Here is a 21,935-nt window from a genome sequence, read left to right as displayed (position 1 = left end):
AGTCAAAGCAATAAGTAGACGTACTCCTGATAATTGAAAAAGTTGTACCCACAAAGATGATGGAACATGGGGCTGACCCCAAAGATAGCTCTTTATCCACCTAAAAAAAAAAATTTTAGTTAGTGTTTTCATTTAATCATTACATACTGTACAATGCGTGAAGAATACATACAAAAAAAATAAACATTGTGACTGAGGTGTAGGCAGAACCATAATGCTTATATATTACTATCCTAAATTTTCTCACACCGCATAGGAAAAATAGATACATAGAACATAATTATGGATCGGCTGACTGCTGATGCAAATTCCATTTGCACAGTCACTACAATTAAAACTTTTGTTGTTTATTGAGTGAGCATAGAGCAGTAAACAAAGCACTTCCTGCTTTACTCACTGAAGTAGGGGAAAACGGGCCCCATGCGCAGGACAGCAGTAACATCCCCTTTAGTGAATTATTACGAACACCGACAATTACAACCACTCTTTTTTCCCTTTCTCCACAGTGGCTACCGAGGCAGCAGCTATGGTGTTCTGAAGTTTATTGTGTATGTAAAAACGTTTTGCGTGCAAGCCATTCGCAGGAATTCTCCCTCAAGCAAAATCTCAGCTTCCCTGCAGCGGAGATGCTGCCGTGCTTTCCCTGCATTCCGAGCTGTCTGTGAGGCATCTAACGTACTCTAAGGCAACATTAAGAAATTATCTGAAGGCAGACCGACTGAGCTAAATCTGATGAGAGAGGACGCAGCAAGAGGCTGAAAAGGGGATGCGTGGAGGGAGGGATGGGAGTGGCGGGTGGAGTTGGACAGTGATGGGGGGGTTGTTGTGTTGAATGTTCAATAATAGTGAGAAAAAGAGATGAATATCAAGTGTTGGGAAATTGTCTGGGACAGGGCTGTATATTTAGCAGCCCGAGACAATATAAACTCTTTATTTAAAAGAGCTTACTAATGGACGACTGGTGCCTCCATAACAATGAAACTCACAAGCAATCATGTTCCGATTATTAAACCAAAAATGCGATATTTACACTCACCACTGTGAAGATAATTCCGCGCTATGCTTTTTTCCTTCCCCTTTCCTTTGTCTTCATTCCCAGTTAATTACTATCTAATAGTGGAAATTCCCAAAAGCTTAATAGTGGAGCTGAGGGAGAGCTTCTGCTGCCAGCAACTTCTTAAAAGTTAGGTATTTCCTATTTGAATTGAATGTTTTTCAATCACCTTTCTGTTATGAGGAATTATGATGTTAGCCATGGCAAACAAAGTGACGACTTTTTAAATACTGTACCATCCTCTTGAAATGTGAATAAATGAAGGCCTGTTTTGTCCAACTCCTTTTATGGGACCCTGCATGCTCCATGATCACAGATAATAATTGTTGCAGCAAATTGAGCTTCGTTTTCCTTGACCAACATAAATATCTCTAAACAGCAGAGCAATTATGCATGAGTAATGAATATAAAATGGCCAACAGAAAGAGAGATACTGGAGCGTCAGAGTTCAGTTCAGTTTTTACTGTATTGCCTAATGTATTACTAAATAGTACCAGGTCAGGCCATAAGCCACCCTCTGCATAGCGCGTTATTTATTTATAATCTGTAGTCACTTATTTATTATGATACTAGCACTTCGTTGCTCTGCACTTGTACATGTGTAATGACAATAAAGTTGAATCTAATCTAAGCTATAAAGCAATAAACACCACCCTGACCTGATGCCATATTGCTCCAAGGGGAGTAATTCACTTTGTAGCTTTATTAGACCATGTATATAAATGTTCCTTGTACAAAAAAACTTATTAACCTGTCTAGTATTTGCTAATTGTATGATCATAATGTCAGGTAATGTGTTTGTTGTTACCTTCTCCATGTCAAGGGGAAGTTAAGCAACAAATAATTCTTGGACAATAATAAATTGGGTTGGGGTTAGCTTGAAAACTAGATTAGACTAGAGGTTTACTGTGATAACACATTGATTTATTTTTGTTGCACTGAAAGTTGCTAGCAGTAAGATACAAACTTCATGTAGGGTTCTAGCTTCTTTTTTTTAAAAACGGTATGCAGTACATCACAGCCATCAGCCGTCCAGGTGGGATTAAAGCAAAATAGAAGCAAGAGCTTAGTTTCTGTTGCATCATGTAATACTGTCATATATTTCGCATGTTTAATCTAACACGGTTTTATTTCCCAGTTTCTTTTTCATCTTTTTCTGCTACAATATAATGGAGAATAAGATAAATCCATTCACGGTGCGCAGTCCATTGGGGTTACATTTTGGTTAAAAAAAATAAAACATCGCGATTCTAAAAACTGAAAACTTCAGTTTATGAATGGGTGTGGGGAGTAATTGATAACATGTAGTGTAAAAGTCAGTGGCGGCTGGTCCATAGAGGGCAATAGGGCGTGGCCCCACCCTGAGCCCCAAAAATATTGTATTTTTAATATAATTTAGAACTGTTGGAATAAATGTTAAGTATTTAACTGGAAAGTTATAATGAGTGTTTGATACCTTTTTTTTTGCATTGGATCAAACTGGGATGTTTACTGAAACGGATTGCCTGGCCCTACCAAAAGAAAATCAACCAGCCACTAATAGTAATATTAAATTTGAGTGGTTGGAAGATGAGAAAGGCACTTTACAATTACAGTACATTTACCATTCATTTACACAATAAAAACAGTTTTACCACGTGGTGGCTGAAATGAGTGCCTCCCCACCCTCACCCTAAATGCACATGCTTAGTTCTGCTCAATCCCCAGATGTATATGGACCAAGATAGCCTAATAACACGTTGTTTTAACAGTTTTATTTATCTTTTGCTGGCTCTGCCGCACTCTGAGATCTGTTGCTGAAGAGTGGGTTAAAATAAAATGTATCATTATTGACATATCTTCATACTGCACCAACAACATGAAACGGTATGTTCTAAGGCAGCAGTGCCCAATAGATATCACATCGGGTCAATACGCATGCAATTAATGCGTTTATCTATGCCATCAATGTGATACAATACTTTAACACAGTTGCCGCAACTTTGTTTACAGTTTTCCCGAAAGTAAACAAAGTTGCCCACGGAAACGAAACCTCCTCGAGTCGTAGTTAGTTAGATCGTAGACAACAAGAACGTAGTGAAGAAGGAGAGAGCTTTTTGCATTGGAAGTAAAACAGAGGCGCAACATACAACGGAGAACTGTACAGAGGAATTCCTCCATGTGACAAGCAGAAGGGGGATGAGTGGCAAACGGACAACAACGCACTGCTAGGCTACTTAGATCTCAACATCTACCCTGCACGGCACTCTGCAGAGGACCACCACAGTGTCCCTAAAAGACAGTGGTTTGTAAAACGTCCTGGCTAAATGTCAGGAGATTGATGTCACTTCAAACACAGCCGTCAAATGGTTGTTGAGAGCACAGCAAACTGCACGAGAACAGCAGGAAGTTGCTAGTTCGTGTTCCACCCGGTGGAATTATGCCTCCAAGAAGCTCACTTATGTTTAGTTTTGTGTTTAAAATACAATTAAAGAACAGTGCCTAAAATACACGCCTTCCAAAGAGATTATTCATTAATTATGAAAAAAAAAAACTTTTAATCGTGATTAATGCATTTCAAAATGTGGAATTAATTATTTTCTTTAGCCCTAGAATTTTTGTGACGGTTCCCTCGCTTTTGACCCATGAGATGCTCGTTGTTTCTGTATCGATTAGTTTTGCGCTCACGGTAGCGTGAGCGTCTAGATATCAAGAGACATTAATACAGTAAAATGTGGTTTTTCGTAAATTGCATTATTAACTCTTGAGGCCTCAGCAACGGATAATGGGTGCAATGGTAATGACATAAGGAAGGTGTGCTCCTCACTTGTTCAGCTGCAGCCCTTTGGCGCATTACTCAGGTCACCAGTGGGGAGCTATTTGGACTTCAGACATGCAAGATTTTACGGCATTTGACACCAGCCTGGGAACTGGGACGGACTGAGACGAGCCTGGGAACTCTGAAGCCCTTATGCACAGACGGGGGAAAAAAAACAGATAGGGACCCTAACACCCTGGTCCTCATGAAGTCGGTGGAGCTTTACAGCCTTGCACCAGTTCTATTTCATCCTTACTGACCGCCAGAAGTAGTGCTTCACACTGGATTATCTTCTGTCTCACGTATGCGTAGGTCGAGTCTTTATACCAACAAAGTCACCTGTGACCCCGGATGACCTCCCATCATGTATAAGTACCAGTGTCATCCTGGGATCAGTCCAATTTCATCTTCTCGTTACGCAGGTATCTAAGCTTAAACAAGCTAATTCTCTAATATTGAGACATATTTCAGCTTATCCCGTGTTGCCTTGCGACAATCGGTTGGAGTTGCGGACCTCCCGCCCTCCAAAGGCTGCGACAAGCTGCCCCTCTAAGAGGGAATGGCGCGCTTCGGCATGGGTCTATCGAGTTCACCAGAAGCGCGAAGACTGCAATCAGTGAGATTGATTCAATTGTTTGTAATGCTGTTTGTTTTACGGGTTGGCAGCGGGCTGCTGCGCTCAGCTGACCAAGGGGCGAGTTGACCAGGGCGTAGAGGAAGTTACGCTGTCGCACCGCCCGTCCTAGTTAGCGCTGTATGCTAACTTGTGAGATACTAATTTAACGTTAGATCGAGACCAATCGTGTACATTGGTACTAACGTTGGTTGACTCGGTCAACCGTAGCATGTTGTATATTTGTTTTTATAAACATTGCGGCTATCACAGTTAGCATGGCGTTCCTATGAGGGGCCGTTTAGGACTTAACTACTGAGACACACACATTACAACTGAGACACTCACACATACTACTGAGACACTAAACACTCACGCACACTACTGAGACACTCTCACGCACACTACTGAGACACTCATGCCATCTCATTAGTGTGTGTGAGAGCATTTCACTATACAACGTGAGAGCATTTCTTAGAGAGCTTAATGACCACACCATTACCCTAAATTCTATGTTGTCTATGGTTCGCTCCAGGGAAGGACCTGGTGGAGAGACTGTTGTTTTTTTGGAGTCGATATATTTTTGTTTTAATGGGTTTATTGACTTTAGAACAAGAGGAATAAATCAAGAAAACTGCCTTCCTGCGGTCCCACCTACAGCCCGCAATGGCCTTCCGTGTCGCCCCCGATATGATTTAACAATCGAGCAATTCAACCACTGCTTGGGACTCGGTTTTAACTGGCAGGGAATTGCTTCTTTTTTTGGAATTAGCCGTCGGACTGTGTTCAGACATAGGCAACGTCTTGGTGTCAGATCTTTGGAATACTCATCATTGAACAATGAAGAACTGCAATCAACCATAAGGGAGATTTCCACGAATACCCCGAATGCTGGTGAGAGATACGTTATTGGAAGTCTGCGGGCTCGCGGAATCCGTATCCAGCGCTGGAGGGTCCGCCAAATTCTGCAGGAGATTGATCCCGTCGGCCGATCATTGAGACGCAGTCAAGCCATTCGCCGAAGGGTTTACAGAGTGCAAACTCCGAACGAGCTATGGTATGTGTGCCATAGGCCATTGACAGGTGTATTCTTACATAATAACTTATTAAGTTGTGGCTTGCCTAACGTTACTTTTTGTGATCTATTTTTTAATCCTGTAATTTTACTGTAACCATTTTCATTTAAATGATTTGCTCCTATACCCTAGATTTGAATTACCGGTCTTCCCCAACCGTTGATTTATTTTAGCTCCATTGAGCCAGAAGAAAACCATTTAGGCTACTCATGGTGAATGGCCAAATATCATCATCAGTATTCAAAACCCCAAGTAACTGGAACTAATGAACAAATAACACAAATATTTTATCCTAAGGGTTCATTAGGTTTGGAAACAATAATTCTTTCCCATAGAGATGGAAAACTTGTATGATGTGACCCTACAAAATAGTGTTTTACCAGGATTGTAACAGTTGTCACTTTCTTTTATACAGGCATATTGACGGGAACCATAAATTGGTCAGGTGGAGAATGGTGTTCCATGGCTGTGTGGACGGGTACAGTCACACCATCATATACCTTCAGTGCCTCAACAATAACAGGGCATCAAGTGTTTTGAGCCTGTTTCAGCAGGGCGTATCTGACTTTGGACTGCCTTCAAGAGTACGGAGCGACCATGGAAAATATAGAGGTTGCCCGATTTATGCTGAATAGTAGAGGGTTGAATAGAAGAAGCATGATCATCACGGAATTCAATTATTTCTGTCTCTTTTACATTTTTCACAAGCAAGACATCCCAGTAGACTAAGTGAATCTCAGATTTGAATAATTATAAATATATATTTATATAGCACTTTACGCAGCATTAAATACACAATTTTTAATAGAATAAGAACAAATAAAAGTAAGAATGGTTGGTGGTGGTGACAAGCATGAATAGTCTGTAAATGTGTAGCACCCAACTGGGTGATGCCTGGCTGCGGTGAAGCGCCAAAGCTATCATTGCATCGCAGAAACAGAAAGATGACATCTAAGATGGAACTTAGGGCTTTATCCATTGTGGATCAAAAACATCTACATCTTTATCTATACATAATATAAGATACGTATATCATAGTGAATAGCTACTGTTAAGATAGATGAAAGATATGTTGCTGGTACTATTTGATTACTGTGGTATTTTTATTATGTTCTAGTGTGAATGTCAAGTAGGTGACATTGGATGTGAATAAAGAGATTGAGCTATTATTTGAAAACCAGCATTTATTGATGTGTAAATGTACCTGTATAAAAGAACACTGAAAATCAAAAGCAGTTTCTTTTTCATTTCTGGACATTAGCTGATCATCTATTTTTTGGCCAACTGAGTAAGCCTGATTTAAGTGCAAAGTGTCATAGCTGGCTCAAGCTATGACAAACATCAGGAGCAGAAGACGGTGTACGAGAGTAAAGAATGTTTATTAAAGTATAACCCTAACAGGGACAACTTAAATTATAACCCATATCCACAAACCATAACGATCCTATGAGGTGGGAAATCAGTAATTCAGTGGTGTAAGTGTGGATGTGTAAAACATGGTGTGGTGCGTGTGTGAATGAAAAGAACATAACAGGAATGTATGGAGACTGCAGCAAGGCGCGAAGGCCAGGTCTGCCTCCTCTGGATCCCCCTCTGGATCTTTTCTCTGGATCTCTGTGGCTCTCTCTGGCCTCCGTCAACTGGCAGGGGCATGGCATATATAGCTTTGGAGACACCGGGCCCAGGTGCTCTCCATTCGCAATCAAGACGAGGCCCCACCCAGCCTCACCTATAGGGCGAAAGTTAGGTAGACCCTACTCATACGTGTGGGGCATCACAAAAGTAAAACCCAGGAAGCTATTTATATTTTCTAGGCTTCTCATTGCAGAAGTCAAGCTTAGTCAGCTTTGCAAAATACCTCCCCGGCTTATCCAACAAGCAACCTTGAATTAAACTTTGGGGGCTGCTGACAGGCTAGTCCCGTTCATTCACGGTTGCAGTGTTTAGACGTGTCGAGGTCTGCTATGAAATCTAGACCATGCCATGTGATACTCTTAAGAACAGTAATGCAAAAAACAAACAGGACAAATGTAAACCCTCACTAGGACATGCATCCACTAACGTTAATAAAACAATAAAACGTGTTTCTAGTATGAATAAAATAACTTGCATTTCCAACATTTACACAAAATTGCAGTTGATACCGACATAACTGTGATGCTGTACAAACAAACTTTAAAATGTACATTCATCATCTATGGCATGCCAAAGCCCTGTGTGTTTCTTATTGCAAAGTACATGTTGCTCTTAAAACGACTGTTCGTGCTATAGATAGGCAGTCGAAGACAGCTGATGCAGGTGTTGGCAACAGGGAACTTTTGTGCTCCACCACTTGGGTGAAGAAACTCAAGAGATGGCTGAGGAGAAAAGCCGATTGGTGATACTGCATCAGATCCAGTTGAAAATGCTGGGATGTCCCCCAACTTCTTTGCTCCATCTTCTTCTGTGGAATGAGCAGGACAGCACGGAATTATACAGCACACTTTATAACTTTGTCAGACTGGGAAGTAAATATAAATGATAGACTGACCAAATATATTAAATCATAAACTTTGCAATGTTAACACCAACATGTTTGTCTAGATTCTTTGAAGAAGTGCACAAACAAATTTTTCTTTATATCCTACACACCTTCAACATCTTGTAAATAGTCCCTCCAGAATGCAACTACGGTTTCCTCCTCTCTTTTCTGGTTGCTCCCCTCCTCTGACCATCGGATGTGGAACAGCCCATCAACCTGGTCAGCAGTTAGCGCCTTTGGATTGTAGCACATCATTGACTGAAAGATTCTGGATGCATCTGGATCTGCTACAGGACTCCAAGCGTTTTCAATCCATCTCTAAACCTACAGTAAATGACAGTATGGGAGGAAAGGTGCTTCAATGAAGAATTTACTCTTTTATATGCGAAAAAAGGATTTTCAAACTACATTTTAAATACCTTTCAAATGGTCCACGGACTCGATTAATCACCTGAAACATCAAGACATCTTCTACAAGTCTATCCCTGTCGTCAACAGTTTTCAGTGGCTTCAGACAGCCTGCATTGGCAAGGTAATCAAGGAGAGGTTGAGTTGACAAGAGCTTCTGTAAGCAGTCGAAGAAATTCTCTTCTTGGACCCCCAAGATCCACAGCTTCTTCAGTTTTTCCTTTGTCATCAGAAAATCTCACACTAATCCTGTGAGTCGGGTCATAAGAGATTCTTTTGAAGCCCCGAATGGCACCATCTAGCACAGCTGCACGGTTTATGTTGAACCGGTTGGTTATTGTTGATCTTTTCACCAAGCTCAGATAAGATCTCTTGAATAGGGACACTTGCAGATGAACTTTCCTTTCTGAAAGCAAACACTAATCAGAACTTTATGTGTGCGCAATCAGTAATTAGGGATAAAGGCCATTGGTACAATTTGTGGTCTTTTTACAAGAGGGCACTCCGGGCACAAGAGGGCACTCAGGTGGTTTTTAGTCTGACAAAAGCCTTAACAAGACCTCAAGTAATACAAAATATTGTATAATAAAAGGCAATTATCTGATGCTCACATCTGGTCTTCCATGCTGGCCGATAAGGCAGCATACAAATCCTCAAATTCTTCCTCATCTGATGAAAGATTGATCACAGAAAGGTATGCTCTGTAATCTGTACTTTCTAGCCACAGGTTGTTGGTCGGTGGTGGGGTGCTGTTTGCATCAAGGCTGCTGTCCACGGTTGTCGGCGGTACCAGGCTGCAGAGGGCGGTGCTCGCAGGTGCAAGGCTGCTGGTAGCTGACATGGAGTGGCAGTCTGGCTGGTCTCCGACAGGGTCATGTTGTCGGCTTGCTGCGGTGGTGACTGACGGCACCATTTCGACGCACTCCTCGGAGGAGGAACTTTCATCCAAATTGTCAGGCTTAAGAAGGGATACAATTTTCTGTAGTCAATATCACTGTCATTTTATCAACTAGCAAGTAGCCTACAGCAACTCAAACAGTGCTGTGGTGGTTTACATACATTTTGTGCGATATACTAACAAAAGCCCATATGAACGTTTTGAAAATAATAGTACATGATCAACTGGGTTAATTACAAATCAGGAGTTACAGATAACACCTTTATACATACCTAAAGAGGTCTGGAGGGTCTTACATATAGAGCCTTATACCTAAATACTTTTTGGATTATACTGGCGTCGAGTTGTTGGCCTTCCCTCAACCCTGGTGCGATCAACTTGTTGCCACAAGCCATCAGTAGTTCACAGCTGTACACAAATCAATGGGGTAAATTACTGTTGAAGACACACTTCTGGAATGGATGCAAGATCCATAAAATCTTTTTTTTTTTTTGTGATGTTGGTGGAAGAAAATTAACGTCACTGTACCAAATTGCGGACGGCGAAAGCTCGTACATCCCTGACCTGGAAGCTCGTAATTTGGCGCTGTTTCCGGTCTTTTTTCCTCCCATACATGTCAGAAAATCATTTACATGTCTAACTACTGCAGGAAAGTTACTTTGATGATAGAAAGTAGTAAGACTCACTGGGACGAGAGTTGGGCAAAGCTGGGGCAATGATCAAAGAGCTTTTATTGCGCTATTTGGCGGCGTTGACACGGGATATCTTATTGTGAAAGGCCAAAATTGGGTTCCTGCATATGTTGTCAGCATCGATAGTCCTTTTAGCAACCCTTTCACCAATGTATAATCTCGGCGAAAAACAAACTTTTACAATGACGATGGACGTCCGTCCAGGTCAGCGTCCTTTTACTAACTGTGGTTTCGAAAATTGTTACTTTCACAATTAAAACAGTATTTGGCTCGAACGGTAAGGAGCCAACGCCTACTTTACAGTTAAATCCCCTGAAAACATTTTACGATTATTTGTAACATTATTTTTTCCGGATAGTTAGCTAAAAACCTGCCAGGTCCGGAAACAGTGACGTTAATTGTCCAATTCACTTTACTATAGAGGATGCACTTGTCCATTTACTGTCATATGATAACCGAAGGGGCATTGTGGTCCTTTAAAAGTTAGATAAGTAAAGGACTCCTAATATAGTGCCATGGAGTCTGACTGTCTATTCTATCATCTTAATGCTAGCTTTACCTCACATCGTCGGGAATTTTCCCCTTAAAAGCATCCCGTATTTGAAGGAGGACTGCCCCATTGTCCCAGGTTTTGTCAAACTCGAAAGCATTCAGGATGTGCCCGTTTTTGTACAACTCCTCCTTCTTCCGCTGCTTGACAACTATGTCGTCTGTTGGACTAAACAGCAAAACAACGTCCTTGTTAAAGGTCCGATGGTACGGCGTTTTCTGTCGGACTCACAGAAAACTGTTGGAGAAGCTGTTGGACTTAAAAAAAAGTACAAGTCAGACAAGCTAACGTTAGCTACTTAGGCTAACACCAATATGCTAGCTAACAAGCAACACTACCGTTACTATGGAATGCCAGTTATCCTAAAAAATACAACAAAAATAATTCAACTTACTTTTGTCTTGGTTTGGATTTCCATGTGCTGTAAGTTGCCCTCGTTTCATAGCGGGGACAACAGTTCCGTATTTCGTTGCCTGGAGCTGGTGTGGTTTGCATGCTGCTAGATCCGGGTTCGTAGAGAGACCTTATTTCCGAATTAACTGCTGCATTCGAAGGTGTAGCTACAGAGCTAGTTATGGAGTTTATTAGCGTAGGTGATACAGAGTTAGAAATCTAGTTAATTAGAGTAGGTGACTGAAGCAAGTTTCTGAGTAGGGATACAGCTTGTCACAAGCCTATTGTCCACTGCCATACCATTGACCGTTGGCCTTGGCGAAGATTGGCGCTTTTTCACTACTTTGTTTCCGCCTTCCGGTGTATCTGAGATGCTCTCACGTTGTATAGTGAAATGCTCTCACACACACTAATGAGATGGCATGAGTGTCTCCGTATTGTGCGTGAGAGTGTCTCAGTAGTGTGTGTCAGTGTTTAGTGTCTCAGTAGTGTGTGTGAGAGTGTCTCAGTAGTTAAGTCCTAAACGGCCCCTCATACGTTCCCGCCCAGACTAACTTGGCTGATGTGTTGCATTCTGACTAATTAGGTCAGCAGTAACGCTTTGTACATTTGTTTATAAACATTACGGGTGCCATGGTTATCAGGGTGTTCTCGCCCAGACGAACTCGGCTGATGTGGTGCTAGTGGACTAATAAGTAGGTCAACAATAGCGCTGTGTACAATTGTTTTTATTGACATTACAGCTTCAGTTAGCAGGGTGTTCCCGCGACCACATACAAAGACGTCACTCTCTAGGTCGTCTTGGACAAAAAACGTTAGTCCACCTGTTGTTCTGGCAGTGAATTGCTTTGCTAGACGTGCAAGCCTTTTGGAACCATGAATTGAAACGAGTGCATCGACACAACTGCGGGAAAAGACGCAGAAGCATGCGCCAGCCCTAACCAGATCAGAAGGTTTCCGCCTGCTCCAAACTCGAACAGTGTAGGTATTTATCAACTACTCATTTGTATTTTGAGTTGCTGAATAATTTAATATTTTTCAATATTTCCAAGAAAAATGCTATGGATTGTAGGTCTTACAATGGGTTCTCAAGGGATCTCAGACAATTTCACCTTGGGTGTATCGTTTTTTTAATTTTGAGTTTTATTGTCCTTGTGTTGGTACGAACAGATTGAGGCCTCACCTCCCCGTTGCTTTCAGCTGTGATTCATATCCCAGCAAAATATAGCCCTACTTGGTCAAATTATGACAACAAAAAAATATATAACCTGGTGCCTAAAATCATACTGTATCAACATACATACATAAGCTTTGAGAAAAAAAACAGTCTGCCTGCCCCAATTTTTAGAGCAACAAATAACAAAGGCAATAGTTTCATGCTCTACTTGCTGAATCCTTCACGGTGACAGGTGGATCAGGTGTGAGTATGATTTATTAGGCTCCTACTCTCTAATGGTGGATGCTTCCATCTGCAAGATGCAGAGTGATTACTGTTCACTAATCCTTCCTGCCGAGTGGTTCAGAAAAATGACATTGAAAGTCATGTAGAATGGCTGATCAAGTGTATTTATGACCGGTGGGGAGACCGCATTGCTCACTTGCCAACACAACAGGGTTTTCATCCCAGTGAATTTCACAGAGAAGATAATGAACCGTTCTTTATTTAGAGCAGGGGTGGCCAAACTTTTTGGCTCAGGGGCCACATTGACTTTTAAAAGTTGACAGACCTGCCGGCCGGTATCAGATGGATAGAGAGTGTTTATGTCAACCAATATAAATTATAAGTAAGCCAATAACTAAAAAGTAAAGCGAACTTGCATTTCAGTGGGAACAGTGTTGTTGGTCCCCCTTTTTTGCCAGTGCATGATAGTTTGGTGTCAACTTTGTTGTGGCAATTCTCAGGACAGATCTGAGATGTTCATCCGTTAACTGGGATCTGTGGCGTGATTTGTTGTTTGAAGGCTCTCACTCTCTCATTTGTGTACATTTTCATGCACAAACTGATCTTTACCTTGTAGCTTCATGTTCAGCTCATTCATGTGTGTCAGTATGTCTACAGCAAAAGCAAAATCACAAAGCCAATCTGCGTCGCTCAGCTTTGGAAAACCATCAGCTTTCCCGATTGTTATACTGAGCGCGCAGGGCGGCGCAGTCCCGTGGGTTTGATGTGCGTTCGTTTTTACCGTATAAAACGGACCACGTCTCCGTGGCGCGCTTGCCTGGGGGGGGAGGTGAGCAGCGCAGACAGCAGCAGCTGGACTCACCGCCTGATGCGGTGCAGAAAGGCACAGCTGTCCTCTGCCGCACGGCACGTAAAGACCGCTGTAATGCTTCTCCGTTCCCGACTTAAGTTAAGAATCATCGATGCTGGTCTTTTGCCGTCATCGAGCTTTGGGAAACTCAAGTAGGGAACGGAGAAGCGTTACAGCCAGCGTTAACTGCCAGCGTTAACTGGTCGGGTCTGGCCCGCGGGCCGTAGTTTGCCCACCCCGATTTAGAGGATTCAAAACAGAGCAGTCGATAGCTGTGGTGGAGAATTCGGTTTCTTTAAAAGTGCTTTTAGAAAATGATTGCCTTTCAGGCGCATACTCTAACAAAGATTTAGTCTTTGTTACAGTATGCGTTTTGTTTAAGTACACCTCTCAATAACTAATTCTTATATGCATTTCCATTACACCCCTCATATGCCTACTTTCAAACTTCACCAGTTTATTTTTCATTGTGTATTCATACTTTGTTAGTTCTCGGATAAAACCTTTGTTATTTCTTTCACCAGGTATATTATGACTGGTGAACGCTGCCAGCCAATATACCATCAAAGTTAAACTAGATTATCGACACAGATGAAGTCAACCAGGTTGTGTAAAATTGTCACCACTTAATGCCAAATGTCCCACACCTGATGGATCTCCTAAAGAAAAGAAGTCCTGTCGAGTTTTGCCCCCCCTCTACTTCTGCTCATGCTATCCTTTGTGGATCCTTCCTTGTTCTTTAAACCAAGGGGTCGTGTTGGAAGTGAGAACTGGATGAATTCATTGGATGACAAAAAAATATGTTGAAAAGTCAAATGTAGCGCAACATTCCAGGTGCTTTTTAGAATGTGCCCCGTTGGTTCACATGGGACACGATCAATTGCTTTGTGTCTTTGTCCTATTCTCCTCCCCTCCTACTCGCTCTGTTTGTGCTATCTAATGCTTCGTACTACATCTGCTGCTCGGACCGTCTAACAATGATGTGGATGTGTTGCTCTTACAATACAACACAATATACAAGGTTAAACCTTGAGTTGAGTTATCAGTTCCACCATGGAGACATTTCCCTTATAAACTCTTTTTTAATTTTTAATTTGAGGCCCAAAGGAGTCAGACTAACCATTATTTAATGAAAAGCAATGCCCGGAGATGGGTTAGAAAGAAAAGAGATAAATTGTGTATGAATCATAAAACAAAATTTTGTTTATTAGTTTAATCCTCTCACAACCGCATGGATATTTCAAGTTAGCGTTAGGTGGGGTGATCAAGTGCCATACTCTGGTTTCTGAAAAGTGAAACCGATTAAACTTGTATACTTTCTAATCCATCATGGGGGTGATGGCTCTACTTCTCTCGATGTATTCCTTCAGTAAACGTTTTCAAGAACTTCAATACATTATGATTTTCATTTGTATTGGGAGATAATTAATGAGCACAGCTGATGAACATTCTGTTTGATTATCTCCCCACAAAAACAGTGAACAGGACTCAGTGGGGACACTTGACGGGACGCTCGGGGCAAACGAGCGGACGGGAGAAACGGTGGTGCAAACAAAAAGAAAGTATTTGTAAACCGGCAAGCTCGCCGTGTGCGTGCATTTGTCCACGAACCTGCGGGGTAGCACTGTCACGGCTACAATAAATATATACGCTAACCAGATGAAGTTATTGAAGTATATATTTTTAATCAAACTTTAACAGAAATTTTTAACATCAAATCCATAGCTTTTGAGTTAATGACATTTGATAAAAAAAAATCTCAAGCACTGCATGTGTGCAGAAGTGATAGTTTGCCCATAATCCAATCCATCAAGTATTCGTCTGCTCTCAGGGATTGGTAGCGAAAAGATATGTCACCGTCGGAGTCTCGATTCCAGTTGATAACAGTGAGGATCACAAAAGGTAGTGGAGTGTGTATGAAATTGCAATGTCAAGTATATGTTGAAAGATCCTATCACATCAAAATAATTAAGATAGTGGCAGCAATTTGCAGCAGTTCACAAAACCTACTTGTAATTTGCAGACAATGTAATCTAGTAATAATACCAGAAATACTGCTAATAATTAGAAAAAGAACTGCCTCTCTAGTCTGTGGCAACAATATTAGATTACCAGGGTTAGGAGGAATCCTAGAGCGCTGATTGTGGTGTCTCTTGTGGAGAAGCTGTTGAGTTAACAGACGGTGTCAGTGATGATGGACTGGTGCTGTCTTGGAGGGTTCATTGAAAAGATGGTTGCCTGGTGTGCAGGGTTGGTAGAAACGTCTCCTGCTTTTCAACTTTCACCGCGGTCTTATGTAGTAGTTTCATGAAGAGACCCAGACAGTCATAACTAACCTATGCAGCAGAGCAAATAACATGCTGGAAATGGAGGAAAGTCAAACTAAACAATGAGAAGTAGATATTGCATCTTTTTGGATGCTTGGTCTAAGGGACATCCATTTAAATAGTATTTTAGTTGTAGGAATTACTGACACTGAGATTCAGTTCTCAAAAATAAAACTATTTTTTTGTGAATCATTTAAGATACGTTGTCATGAATGTTATGAGCTCTACAACCCTCATCAGTTAAAGCTGCAATAATGTAGATATTTTAGATGTTTTTGTGTGTGTTAGATTTTGTTCTGTGTATAGGTTTATATGTTAGCAAGCTATTAATACAAGCATGCATTTAAAGTTGTCCATGTTTAGTTTGTGGGCCGAAAAAAAAAGTACTTACAGAGGCTGAAAATAAATTGCTCTGCTGAGGGAAGTTCTACATGATCCTGAATTAAAGCAGTATCATTAAATTCAAAACATAGGATTTATTTGTCATATAGTCAGTTTTCAAAGTGTGTGCGTGAAATGTGGGGGTGGTATTCTTTTGAAATTAAATTAGCAAATTGAAGGTAATTGCTAAACAGTAGTGTGAAAAGAGATGGAGCAAACATGCTGTCTGGTTTGGATTGATCCGCTGTAGAGGGACACACCAATGTTTGAGTTTGTTATGAGGTTTGTCAGTAACCGCTGACCTCTCTCTCATAGCTTCCGCTTCCTGAACCAGCATTTGTTCATATTCTGGTATTAAGTAAAGATTTGCATTCTAACTTATTAAGTAAAGATTTGCATTCTAACTTACTTGACTGGACAATAATTATGGCTATTTTGATGAGACATAATTTTTTTTGTTTGATGTTCAGCATAAAACAGCTCTGTCACGACGAGGGCATCATCCGTTTGCCCACATCAAGTAGCTTGGTCTGCATCTGTATCTGCCTTGTAACGTCTTCCCTTGGAATGTGGACAACTATTTGTAATTTCAAGGCATCTCGGTTTTGGGCTTTCACAGTCTTGTTGTTTTTCAACCACCTCAGATTGGAGAATGCTGGTGTAGAGACCTGTCAATTCAAAAGGTGCCTTGCCCCAAAGCAAGTCTTGCTGCTCTAGGGTCTGTTTTTACTAAATGAACATTATGCCATATAAGTTGAAGTCTTCTGTTGAAGACTTTAAAGACGTAGAGACTCAGTCGCAGACATAGGTTGAAAAACAAGAACAAATTTATGGCTTTTTTTCTTCTTTCAAAATCAAATTTGCAAAAAATCCAATGAAAGCAAAAAACAAAATCAGAAAAACTCTTGGGAACTGTCGGTTCTCAAAACATGTAGGCACGGGCATAGACACTTCACTGAATGACAATCTGATAGGGAATAAGAGAAAGACACACCTAAAATATATATATATATATATATATATTACTGTATATATTGTAACGCTCACCCCAGTGCTGCAGCGTAAATAAGGAGGCGATGACTGGCTTGCAACTTCGGTGCATTTATTTAGGGAACACAGCTTAACTCCGGTCACTGTTGGCCGAGACCACGCCGTACAAAACGCTTCCGCACACACAGCCCCCGGAACTCGCGATGTCTCGCGAGACAATCCCCCCACCTCAACAGGTCTCATATTACAACATTGACCTCTGCTGGTAACATTAGTGCATAACGGCAACACATGCCGTTATGCATAACTGAAGAACTCATAATAACAGCGACACATTAACTCAGCTCATTACAATATATATATATATATATATATATATATATATAAATAATAGCGTTTACCCACCTCTAAGTGGCGTTTACGCACCTCAAAGTTCCCTGCACCTTGTATTCTTCCGTTGGAATAATCCGAAATAAACTTAATAATTTTAACGTAATTTTAAAACAGCTAAGACTACGTTTCCTATTGTTGAACATATAAACGCCGTAGTCTGAATCATTTTCATCTGCGCTGTATTATGGTCTGTGACCATCCAATCAGTGCCTTGCGGCTGCAGCAGCGACTCCAATCAGGATCCAGGAGGTATGTAAACACATACACCACTGCATGAAAAGTGGGATTTTCGGCAGTATGCGGCACTGTAAATTGTCGTGGAATTTCAGGTTTGCCTCCCTTGGCAGTTGTCCCCCCATGACCCCCCTCCTCCTAATTCTAGGGGAGGCTTTGACATGTAAATGAAAATGCTGTGAGCTATACAAACGCAAATCAGGGTCGCAGAGGGAGTTTTAGCCCAGGTGACATTTTTTTAAAAGGTAAGAAAATCTCTGGTACAAATAAATCAGGCTCAGTAGCCTAATTATAGATGCTTATATTTAAGCTTGAATTGATTAATTTAATTCAAATATGCTAGATTACTGTGTACACCATTAGCAATGGCAAATGTTATGTAAAAAAGATACACAAAATAACTTCTTTAAAAAATGAGTTTTAATCAAGGTAAAATGAGCATTCCATGCAAACAACATCTGAATCAGCATGAGGGGTCTGCAGAGATCACAGTATCCTAGAGCTCAACTACAGAGCATAGTGGCAGGACTACAGTGACCTTTTCTTTGGTCTTACTTAAATGCACAGAGGATGTATTAACCACACATCTTCTAGCAATGCGCTCAACTGGCAGAAATGATGCTGGGTATGACGTGTCTGTTCCCTGCAAGCCCCAAACTTCTATTGGCTTTCCATAAAAATGTCTGTCCGGGTGGGGATGAAGCCAGGAAACTTGTGCAAGAACATGTTTAAATGCCGTACCCTTTGACACAACATTAACAACTATAAACTGCTTTATAATGGCTGGTCATAGTTCTGCTAGAGGGTCAAGGACGGGTTCCTCAAAACTGTTAGTGTTTCCACACCACTTAGCATGAACATATGCTGACCTTTAAGCTCTGCATCTATCGATTGAGTAAGTTACATTCATATATGTTACCCGTTTACATGTCATGGCAAAACATTCAACCTCAGTGACACAAGGGTACATGTGATGATACATTGTCAACATTGCATGTATCAGACTCAAGATTGTCTGGTGGAATGGAGAAAGAGGCACCACTGTACAGTTTTCTAGGGAAAGTCGTTCTGCTGACACCAACACTGCTTTACATAAAGCATATCAGCTGTTTCAAAGTCCCAACCATTTGTCTTCCTAAAATACTGGTCCTTCCGTATAACAATAACCTCGTATGTGATTGGAGGACCCTTAGACTCCTCGTCCAATCACGTGTGAGGTCATCGGCATGACTGATACAGCAGTACTTGCAAGACGAGCATACAAACAGACACGTGTGTGTTACTACGTTCAGAAGAACTGTATTTCCAGTTCCTTTGTTTGGTTTTTGCTGCTTTGTGAATAATGGCGGGACGACGTCTCGCGTTCAACTCGCCTTCAACTCCTCTCCGTGGTCACCAACTTTCGGCCAGTCCGCAGACAGACAAGAAGAAGCTGCTGAATGCTCTCAGTGGATCTTCTCGTCAACTCCAACAACAAACTGCCGATATCAACGAGCGGTTCGCTCCACTGGAGCGTTCGGGACTCTGCGGGTTTCTGTCCATGGAGGAGAGGAACTGACTCAAAGAAGAGGAGACGGGCGCACGATCCCAAGAAAGCGGTAAGAATACGTTCGATGACTGCAAGCTAAGCTAAAAGTAGCGTAGCCTCAAGCTAAGTTAAGAGTAGCCTAGTAGCCTTACAAGTGAGCAGAAACTGCTTTATTAAAGTGTGTTTTCTTTGCCGGGTCGTTTACAGGAAGCGGTGCGCCGTCTTCACAACTCCGAGACGAATTACAGGCGCTACGAACCGGAGCAAGGGTCAGATTTAAAGAATATGCTTTCATTCTGCGCTATAAGGGAATATATACGTATGGATACCGATCATAACTGTACATTTTGTTTTCACAGACTAATCTCGCCTCATAATGAGGCGGTGACCTCGTATTTGCTCCGGGAAAAGTCCAGATTTAGACGACGTCATTGTGTGTAAGTGACACTGTTTACTGTTTCTCCTTCCTTGTTAAATGTTACTGTGACTTGCGTTTGATTTTTTTTGTATTGATACCACACTCATTTAATTGTTGTCCAGCCGCCTGTGAGACGTATTGTGAGACGGTACGCAGAAGCTTCAGGTTCAGCCGGAACACTCATTGCGGGCGGAAGCTGCGAAGGATTCAGCGCGGAGTCGAGCGAGAAGAAAGAGGGTCAGAGATTATTTGCTGACTTTTTTCAGGTGCATTGATAGATGTGTTGTGTCCATACGCATCGCACAGTACTGATTCATTGTTGTTTTTACAGCTGCTGGAATCGAGACAAAGTGTGCTGGCTGATGACGAGGTGGAACTCTGGAACTCCGCCACGGTGGAGCTCACGTCGGACAGAGAGGACGGCGTTGTTGGCGGGGTCTCGGGGTGGATTGTACGGCCGCCACACACACACGAGCCGCCTGCACACCAGACCTGCCTCGGAAAACACGGCGCCAGTGACGGTCTACAACCCCGAGGAGGCAAACGGACAGTTTACTGAGCTGTAGTTTTTAAACCGCCTTTACCCAAGTGAGGGCAGATTTTCACTTTGTATGTAGTTGTTGTTTGTCGTTAATAAAGCTCTTTCTTTGCATAAACGTGTCATGTTCATTTTCTCTATAAATTAATTGATGTCCTGGTTGGTCTCCTAATAATAGTGTAGTAGCCTACATAGGATAACCATGAAATGAATATATAAATAAAATGAGGCGGGTGACCAATAGCGACAGATCTGCCAACCAATCACGAGTGATTGAAAGTTGTGGTTTCATCCAATCATGAACAAGGAAACTCAAGCCTGCTCTGCCCACGTGTGGTTTTGCTGCCAATCACGAGTGATTTTATTTGTTCGTAAGTTGTGGTTTCATCCAATAAGGAGTAAGGATATTCAAGCCCGCTCTGCTCGGCCACCCGCGGTTTCGCTCTGGGCACTACTGTAAAAAGGACACTCCATATGTAGATAGTTCTTAATCTGCAATTGTTGTGTTGTGTTGACATACTTTTCTTTACTGTTTTCTTAAATTTAATAAACTACAAACTACTAACACTTTTATTCATTGTCATTGATTGTATATGACTTTTACTGATAACATAATGCAATATAGCCAGGACAGCCTTACAGAGTCGCGACGCTTTGTGTTGCGTTGCTTCGCATTGCGTCGAGGTCTGTATGATCACAAAATTCAGAGTTTACCCACCTCTAATTTTACCACTACAGCACTGACGATCCTGTAGGTATACGCTCTACAACATCAGGTGAATACGTCCCCTTCTCACTCAGAAGGCAGCGCAGGTACTGATTGAGGCTCTGATCATCTCCCACCTGGAGTCCAGGTCCTGGACTACTGCAACTCTCTCCTGGCAGGTCTCCCTGCTACCGCCAATCGACCTCTGCAGCCCATCCAGAATGCAGAAGCTCTTTGGCCTTTAACCTTCCAAAATTCTCCCACACTACTCCACTCCTCCGCTCGCTTCACTGGCTACAGCTGGCTGCCCGCATCCAGTTCAAAACATTGGTGCCCACCTACCATGCTGTGAATGGATCGGGTCCAGCTTACATCCAGGACATGGTCAAACCCTACATCCTGACCCGCACTCTCCGCTCTGCAAAACTGCTCATCCCTCCCTCACTGAGAGAAAAAAACTCAACAAGATCACGACTGTTTGCTGTCCTTACAAATAAGTCGACATGTTAAAGTAAAAACTAAATTGTATCATCCATATCCAATTATCTATAACAGCAAGCGGATTATGACCAAAAATGTGCAGTAGTTAATGAACTGCTAAGGTAATTAAAAAAGCTGAAGAGGCATTCTGTCTCGCCTTGGTCCATGGTTGGTTTCATTCACTGATTAACACTGAAAGCTGAGAGGAGTGTGATAGATTGTCTTATATTCTCATCCTCTTAACAGACTGTGGATGTGTTTAACCTGTGCAGAAACAGTATCCTGTCAATTACCTACATGCTATCATCTGGCATATAACAAACATATAAAAGGTTATATTTTTTTATTAAATACTTATTTTAATTATATTTGTATCATTTGTCTTTTCCTTTATCTCGCAGTTCTGCCTGCGTCTGTGTGCAAGATCATACACACCTTTGTACTAATAGGATTGGAATAAACATTGTTATATTGAATTTTCACTCTCAAGGACACACATATTGCTCTCATCTGAATTCTGAATTCTCTCAGCGGTAGTGTAGCTCAAACGGGTAGTGGCAATACCCTGGCAATAACTGGGAAAGAGGGAAAACCACAGGTCCTTGATTTTGAACAAGAAGCTGATTGGATCAGACAGAATCTTCGGCAACGAGTTTATCATTCGCTGTGTTGGCCAAGGTCATTCC

General features: G+C 41.7%; 1 protein-coding gene and 3 long non-coding RNA genes across 6 annotated transcripts in view; 3 read left to right on the top strand and 1 right to left on the bottom strand.

Annotated features, from left to right (window-relative positions):
* The window catches only part of opcml (opioid binding protein/cell adhesion molecule-like), a 215,589-nt gene that overhangs the window by 40,757 nt on the left and 152,897 nt on the right, over positions 1-21,935 (top strand). The gene's annotated exons all lie outside the window — the stretch shown is intronic.
* Positions 2,522-6,772, top strand: LOC144410203 (uncharacterized). Its single transcript, XR_013468088.1, has 2 exons — positions 2,522-5,521; positions 5,956-6,772. It is a non-coding gene; the product is annotated as an uncharacterized LOC144410203 (long non-coding RNA).
* LOC120822084 (uncharacterized) lies at positions 6,902-9,803 on the bottom strand. Its single transcript, XR_013468087.1, has 4 exons — positions 9,640-9,803; positions 8,481-9,427; positions 8,172-8,385; positions 6,902-7,983 (listed from the first exon to the last, which is right to left on the bottom strand). It is a non-coding gene; the product is annotated as an uncharacterized LOC120822084 (long non-coding RNA).
* Positions 18,070-20,631, top strand: LOC144410258 (uncharacterized). 3 transcript variants are annotated; one of them, XR_013468202.1, is made up of 5 exons: positions 18,070-19,177; positions 19,315-19,376; positions 19,467-19,544; positions 19,648-19,762; positions 19,857-20,631. It is a non-coding gene; the product is annotated as an uncharacterized LOC144410258 (long non-coding RNA). The 3 variants fall into 3 exon arrangements; XR_013468201.1 differs by having other exon boundaries at positions 19,315-19,544; XR_013468200.1 differs by having other exon boundaries at positions 18,074-19,544.

The sequence above is a fragment of the Gasterosteus aculeatus genome, chromosome 7 (assembly GCF_964276395.1).
Source record: "Gasterosteus aculeatus chromosome 7, fGasAcu3.hap1.1, whole genome shotgun sequence".
In the NCBI taxonomy this organism is placed as follows: domain Eukaryota; kingdom Metazoa; phylum Chordata; class Actinopteri; order Perciformes; family Gasterosteidae; genus Gasterosteus; species Gasterosteus aculeatus.
The sequence above is the reverse complement of the archived record's forward strand: the minus strand, read 5'-3'. Positions and strand labels throughout refer to the sequence as shown.